This window comes from Aegilops tauschii, chromosome 3 (assembly GCF_002575655.3).
Source record: "Aegilops tauschii subsp. strangulata cultivar AL8/78 chromosome 3, Aet v6.0, whole genome shotgun sequence".
Taxonomy (NCBI): domain Eukaryota; kingdom Viridiplantae; phylum Streptophyta; class Magnoliopsida; order Poales; family Poaceae; genus Aegilops; species Aegilops tauschii.
In genome coordinates, this window is record NC_053037.3 from 117,651,281 (window position 1) to 117,660,044 (window position 8,764).

Consider the following 8,764-nt stretch of genomic DNA (forward strand, 5'->3'; position numbering starts at 1 on the left):
CATACCCTTGTAGATCGCGAGCGGAAGCGTTCCAATGAACGTGGATGACGGAGTCGTACTCGCCGTGATCCAAATCACCGATGATCGAGTGCCGAACGGACGGCACCTCCGCGTTCAACACACGTACGGTGCAGCGACGTCTCCTCCTTCTTGATCCAGCAAGGGGGAAGGAGAGGTTGATGGAGATCCAACAGCACGACGGCGTGGTGGTGGATGTAGCGGCTCTCCGGCAGGGCTTCGCCGAGCTTCTGCGAGAGAGAGAGAGGTGTTGCAGGGGAGGAGGGAGGCGCCCAAGGCTGTAGGTTGCTGCCCTCCCTTCCCCCCACTATTTATAGGACCCCTGGGGGGGCGCCAGCCCTTGGGAGATCAGATCTCCAAGGGGGGCGGCGGCCAAGTGGGGGGGAAGGGGTGCCTTGCCCCCCAAGGCAAGGGGGAAGCTCCCCCCTAGGGTTCCCAACCCTAGGCGCATGGGGGGAGGCCCAAGGGGGGCGCCCCAGCCCACTAAGGGCTGGTTCCCTTCCACTTTCAGCCCACGGGGCCCTCCGGGACAGGTGGCCCCACCCGGTGGACCCCCGGGACCCTTCCGGTGGTCCCGGTACAATACCGGTAACCCCCGAAACTTTCCCGGTGGCCGAAACTTGACTTCCTATATATAATTCTTCACCTCCGGACCATTCCGGAACCTCTCGTGACGTCCGGGATCTCATCCGGGACTCCGAACAACTTTCGGGTTTCCGCATACATATATCTCTACAACCCTAGCGTCACCGGACCTTAAGTGTGTAGACCCTACGGGTTCGGGAGACATGCAGACATGACCGAGACGCCTCTCCGGTCAATAACCAACAGCGGGATCTGGATACCCATGTTGGCTCCCACATGTTCCACGATGATCTCATCGGATGAACCACGGTGTCGAGGATTCAATCAATCCGTATGCAATTCCCTTTGTCAATCGGTATGTTACTTGCCCGAGATTCGATCGTCGGTATCCTAATACCTTGTTCATTCTCGTTACCGGCAAGTCTCTTTACTCGTACCGCAATGCATGATCCCGTGATTAAGCCTTAGTCACATTGAGCTCATTATGATGATGCATTACCGAGTGGGCCTAGAAATACCTCTCCGTCACACGGAGTGACAAATCCCAGTCTCGATCCGTGCCAACCCAACAGACACTTTCGGAGATACCCGTAATGCACCTTTATAGTCACCCAGTTACGTTGTGAGGTTTGGCACACCCAAAGCACTCCTACGGTATCCGGGAGTTGCACGATCTCATGGTCTAAGGAAAAGATACTTGACATTGGAAAAGCTCTAGCAAACGAAACTACACGATCTTTTATGCTATGCTTAGGATTGGGTCTTGTCCATCACATCATTCTCCTAATGATGTGATCCCGTTATCAATGACATCCAATGTCCATAGTCAGGAAACCATGACTATCTGTTGATCAACGAGCTAGTCAACTAGAGGCTTACTAGGGACACTTTGTGGTCTATGTATTCAAACATGTATTACGATTTCCGGACAATACAATTATAGCATGAACAATAGACAATTACCATGAACAAAGAAATATAATAATAACCATTTATTATTGCCTCTAGGGCATATTTCCAACACATAGTGCCCCTTAGTTGGTGCTTTATAAGAGAAGATGGAGACTCAAATAAAAATAAAAATTGCATAAAGTAAAAGAAAGGCCCTTCGCAGAGGAAACTAAGGATTTGTAGAGGTACCAGAGCTCAAAGCGAAAAAGGTAGAGATAAAACATTCTGGGTGGCATGCTTTTCCTGTCAACGAAAACGATCGAGTAGTTCCCAATACTTTCCATGCTAGATATATCATAGGCGGTTCCCAAACATAAAATAAAGTCTATTCCCTTTTTGACCATAATTTCACATTCCACGGCTAACCGAATCCATGGGTGCCGTCCATACCAACACTTTCCAAGGAATTTATTATTTGACAACATAAAGTAAATTCGTTATTTAGTTCGGGACTGGGCATCCCTAATACCTTTTCCGTACCTTCGTGCAATGACAAGTGAATAAATACTCATCTTGAGAATAACACATCTAGCATGGAAAAATATCAGCCACCCCCTACCGTTTCATGAGCGGTACGAGTAAGGGTGGGCATAAAAACCGAGAAACAAAGACTGGAGCCAAAAAAACCAAGACCGAAGCCGAAATAACCGAGCACCGAGAATTCGGTTGTTAGCTCGGTTGGCAACTGGCAGAAACCGAATTTAGCTCGTTGAATTGGGTTGTTGGAGTTTGTTAACCGAATCCCCGAACTGACCGAAATACTACTGTGTTGTACTAAATACCGTACAAAGCCCAATAGCCCATCCACGTGAGACAGACCATCCAACACCACACAAAGCCTTTTCCTATAGTTCTAAAAAAACGAAGCCTTTTCCTACCATTTTCTCATCCACGTGCAGGCATGGTAGCTGCAGCTTATCCTAATGCGCTCCAGAGTTGAGGCACATCACGCAGCGCCGCCGTTGCGGATTTTCCCAGCTCCAGGCGGCGGCCGACCGGCTCCAACGAGTAGCTCCCATACGGCAGCGCGCCCAGTGGCGCTAGGCGGCCATGGCTCCCACACGCCTATGTCTAGCGGCGGCGCCCATGGCTCTACTTCACGGCTGGCGTATTGGATTGACTTTCTTCCTCTCCGCCAATCTCGGTTGTCTTCGGTTATACCGACGACCGAACCGAATCATCGGTGCACCGAACTCTCGGTTAGTGGTTTCTCAGAATACCGATCGGTTAGTAAAATCTGTAAACCAAATTCCAAATTTAACCGAGGTACCGAGCCGATCGGTTCGGTGTAATCGAATGCCCAGTCCTAGGTACGAGCACACAAAAAGGAAATTTATTTTGAAAATTAGATATGGCACATGCAAATTTTCTTAGAACAGCACAGAAATACCGCAGGTAGGTATAGTGGACTCATGTGGCAAAACTGGGTTTAAAGATTTTGTGCACAAGTAGTGATCATACTTAGTGGAAATGAAGGCTGGCAAAAGATTGAGAAACTTCCAACCAAGAAACGAACAATCTCATAAGCGAGCATTAAGCATAACTAACACTGAATAATGCACCACAAGTAGGATGCAATTTAATTGCATAACTATTGACTTCCGTGCTTGCATAGGGAATCACAAACCATAACACCAATATTCTTACTAAAGCATAATTACTCATCAACATGACTCACATATTATATCAACATATCGCAAAAAAATTACAAGGAATCAAGTTTATTTTGTCCAATGATCTTCATGAAAGTTTTTATCATATCCCTCTTGAATATCTATCACTTTGGGACGAATTTCATATGTTGCTTTTGATAGCTCAAACAGATCTAAGTGCAGCACATGAGCATAAAATTTTCTTCTCTCAAAATAATTTAAGTGAAGTAAGAGAGAATTTCTTTAAAAAATACTAACTCTCAAATAAATATAAGTGAAGCATGAGATAATTTCTTCAAAAATGATAAAGCACACCATGCTCAAAATGATATAAGTGAAGCACTAGAACAATTCCATAGCTCATAAAGATTTAAGTGAAGCATAGAGAGAAATTTTAACAAGCCATAGTATAATTTTGGCTCCCTCAAATAGGTGTGTCCAGCAAGGATAGATGACTTAAAACAAAAAGCAAAACAAGCAAAGACTCATATCATACAATACTCTCCAAACAAAACTCATGATATGTGACGAATAAAAATATAGCTCCAAGTAAAATACCGATGGTCGTTAGAAGAAAGAGGGGATGCCACTCGGGGCATCCCCCCCCCCCCCCCCCCGCTTAGTTTCTTGCTTCTCTTTTAGATAATAGCTTGGGATTCCATGGGGCATCCGAAAGCTTAGACTCTTCTTACTCCTTATTCCTTCATCCATCGTGATCTCACCCAAAACTTGAAAACTTCAATCACACAAAACTCAACAAAACCTTCGTGAGATCCGTTAGTATAACAAAGCAAATCCCTACTCTAACTACGGTTGCAAACCAATTCATATTTTATTTTTTGCATTATATCTACTGTATTCCAACTTTTATATGGCAAAAACTCTTCAAATGAAACCATAGAATCATTAAAAAAAGCACACAACACAAAGAAAACATAATCTGTCAAAAACAGAATAGTCTGTAGTTACCAGGGAACTTTGTATACTTCTGTAACTCCAAAAATTCTGAAAATTTAGGAAAACGTGGGCAATTTGTATATCAATCTCGTGTAAACAATTCAGAGCAAAAGCACGTTTCTGTGATTTATGAAAATTGTATTTCTGAGCGCAAAAGTTACTGTTTTTCAACAAGATCAAATCAAGTATCACCCAACATGATCCCAAAGGCTTTGCTTGGCACAAACACTAATTAAAAACATAAAAACATATATAATCAGAGGCATCTATATATATTTATTTCAAAACAGCAAGAAACCCAAAAAGCAAAATGATAAAGATTAGGTTGCCTCCAGCAAGCCCTATCGTTTTACGCCCCTAGCTAGGCATAATGCAAAGGATCTAAGTATTGCCATCTTTGTTTCTAGATCCATATGATGCCGTCATGATTGATTCATATGGTGGCTTAATTCCAGTTCTAGGGAAGTGTTCCATACCCTTCCTTAGTGGAAATTGAAATTTAATATTGCCTTCTTTCATATCAATCACGACACCAATAGTACGTTAAAACGGTCTACCAAGAATAATTGGACAAGACGGATTGCAATCAATATCAAGAACAATAAAATCTATGGGCACATAATTCGTATTTGCAAGAATAAGAACGTCATTAATTCTTCCCATAAGCATTTTAATAGTAGAATCCGCCAAATGCAAATTTAAAGAACATTCTTCAATATCGGCAAGACCAAGCACATCACATAAAGATTTCAGAATTGTAGGAACACTAGCACCCACATAAGGCAAAACACTCATAATTTTTAATCTTCACTTTGATAGTAGGTTCCCATTCATCATGTAATTTTGTTGGAATTGAGACCTCTAATTCCAACTTTTCTCCTAAAGCTTTCATCATAGCATCAACGATATGCTTAGTAAAAGCTTTATTTTGTTCATAAGCATGGGGTGAATTTATCATGGATTGCAAAAAATAAATACAATCAATCCAAGAGCAATTATCATAATTAAAGTCTTTGTAATCCAAAAGAGTGGGCACATCACTAGTTAAAGTTTTGACCTCTCCAAACCCACTTTTATCAATTTTCTCAACAAGGTTTTCACCCTCCAAATTATCGGGACGCCTTCTAGCTAAAGTTGAATCTTCTCCAGTCCCTTTATCATCCATTTTAACCTTACTAAAAAAGGATTCAATAGAAGAAACACTAGTCATTTTAAGATCTTCATCACTTTTATGAAAGCAATCACTAGAAAACGCTTTTTCTAAAAATTCTCTTCTAGCTATAAGCATAGCGGTTCTGTTCTTACTTTCATCCATAGAAACATATAAAGCTTTAATTGATTCCTGTACCTTAGGCACAGAAAATTTCATCTTGAGATTTTCCACATCATGAGAAATTCTATCAATGCTTCTAGACATATCATCAATCTTATTCAACTTTTCTTCTATTGTAGCATTGAAAACTTTTTGATTATTGATAAATTCTTTAATATCATTCTGAAGATCAGAGGTGTTCCTATTAGTATTATATGAAGGATTACCATAGCAATTACCATAATTATTAGAGAGGAATTACTAGGAAAAGGCCTAGGATTAAAATTACCTCTATGTGCATTATTATTGAAATTGTTTCTAGAAATAAAATTCACATCTACATCATCACTATTTTGCTCAATCAAGGTAGACAAAGGCACATCATTAAAATCAATAGGAGCACTTTTATTAGCAACCAATTTCATAAGAGCATCAACTTTTTCACTCAAAGAAGAAATTTCTTCAACCGAATTAACTTTTTTACTAGTAGGAGCTCTTTCGGTATGCCATTGTGAATAATTTGCCATAATATTGTCTAGCAATTTAGTAGCTTCACCCAAAGTAATTTCCATAAAAGTACCACCCGTGGCGGAATCTAAAAGATTTCTAGAAACAAAATTCAATCCCGCATAAAAAATTATATGATCATCCAAAGACTTAAACCATGAGTAGGACAATTTCTTAGTATCAATTTCATTCTTTCCCAAGATTGTGCAACATGTTCGTGCTCAAGTTGCTTAAAATTCATGATTTACGTCCTAACGGGAATAATTTTCACGGGCGGAAAATACTTAGTAATAAAGGCATCTTTGCACTTATCCCAAGAATCGATACTATTACGAGGCAAAGAAGAAAACCAAATTTTTGCACGGTCTCGCAAAGAAAACGGGAATAATTTCAACTTCACAATATCATTGTCCACATCTTTTTTCTTTTTCATATCACATAATTCCACGAATGTGTTAAGATGGGACGCGGCATCCTCGCTAGGGGTACCGGAAAATTGATCTTTCATAACAAGATTCAACAAAGCGGCATTAATATCACAAGACTACGCACTAGTGGTGGGAGGAGCAATCGGAGTGCTAATGAAATCATTGTTGTTGGTATCGGAGAAATCACACAACTTGGTGTTCTCTTGAGTCATCGTGACTATGCTACAAGATTGCACTCAAAACAGATCTGACGAGAAAACGGCGAACGAAAAGAGGATGAATAAAACGGCAAATTTTTGTGAAGTGGGGAAGAGGAAAACGAGAGGAAAATGGCAAATAACGTAAATTGCAAGGGGATGAGATTCGTGATTAGGAACCTGGTAGATGTTGATGATGTCTTCCCGGCAATAGCGCCATAAATTGGCAAGTTGACGCGAGACTATCTTGACATGATCCTCCCCGGCAACGGCGCCGGCAATTCCTTTTGATGTTTGCTTGAACTACGTCGGTATTTCCCCAAAGAGGAAGAGATGATGCAGCACAGCAATGGTAGGTATTTCCCTCAGTGATGAGACCAAGGTTATCGAACCAGTAGGAGAACCACGCAACACCGAGTAAACAGCTCCTGCACACAAAGAACAAATACTTGCAACCCGACGTAAGAGAGGGGTTGTCAATCCCTCACGGGTAAAGGATGGGTAAAATTATAGTAGATTGGATAAATGCAAATAAAAGCAAATAAAACTCAGCGAGGCATTTTTGGGTTTTTGATAATATATATCTGAAAATAAAAGTTGCAAATAAATAAAAAGGAAAATAGTAAAATAGATCTGAAAGTATATGATGAGAAAATAGACCCGGGGCCATAGATTTCAATAGTGGCTTCTCTCGAGAAAAATATCATACAGTGGGTAAACAAATTACTATTGGGCAATTGATAGAACTTCAAATAATTATGATGATATCCAGGCAATGATCATTATATAGGCATCACGTCCAAGATTAGTAGACCGACTCCTGCCTGCATCTACTACTATTACTCCACACATCGACCGCGATCCAGCATGCATCTAGTGTATTAAGTTCATTGAAAAATGGACTAATGCAATAAGAACGATGACATGATGTAGACAAGATCTATTTATGTAGAAATAGACCCCATCTTGTTAGCCTTAATGGCAACGATACATACGTGTTGGTTCCCCTTCTGTCACTGGGATCAAGCACCGTAAGATCGAACCCATCACAAACCACCTCTTCCCATGGCAAGAAAAATCGATCTAGTTGGCCTAACTAAACCAAAGATTCGAAGAAGAAATATAAGGCTATAAATAATCATGCATACAAGAGATCAAAAGGCTCAAATAACTTTCATGCATAAAAACATAGATCTGATCATAAACTCAAAGTTCATCGGACCAAACAAACACACCGCAAAAAAAGTTACATCCAATAGATCTCCAAGAGACCATTGCATTGGTAATCAAATGAGAGAGATATCCATCTAGCTACTAACTATAGACCCGAAGGTCTATAATGAACTACTCACGCATCATCGGAGAGGCACCAATGAGGATGATGAATCCCTCCATGATGGTGTCTAGATTGGATCTGTGGTTTCTGGAACTTGCGGTGGCTGGAATTGATTTTTGTCGACTTCCCTAGGGTTTCTGGAATATTGGCGTATTTATAGAGCAAAGAGGCGGTGTGGGAGGCCACCGAGGTAGGCATAACCCACCAGTGCGCGCTAAGGTGGGTTGTGCCCCCCTCAGGGCACCCCTCTGGTACTTCTTTGGCCCATCTGGTTTCTTCGGGTCCAGAAAAAATCACCAAAAAGTTTTGGTGCGTTTGGACTCCGTTTGGTATTGATTTCCTGCGAAGTAAAAAACAAGCAAAAAACAGCAACTGGCCCTGGGCACTATGTTAATAGGTTAGTACCAAAAAATGATATAAAGTTCCTATAAAATGATTGTAAAACATCCAAGAATGAGAATATAACAGCATGGAACAATCAAAAATTATAGATATGTTGGAGACGTATCAGCGTCGTGCCGAGGCGGAGGTGGAGGAGCGCCGTGTGCCACCTCGCCTGCGCGAGACGGCGGAGGGCGATGTGAGTGGGAGGCCGCCGGGGCCTCGCCGGCGGCGTTGATGAGCTCGGTGATGCGGCCTAGCCAGGCGTCGTTGGCCTCATCGACGAGGCGGTAGCACAGCAGTTCCCACGCCATGAGGAGCGCTGCCTGCGCGTTCGCCGGCCCGAGGAGAGCGTGGGAAGACGACACCATGACGGGGGTGAAGGAAGGCATGGCGGTGCGGCCGTCGCGTGGCACGGAAGGAAGCAGCAAAGAATCCTG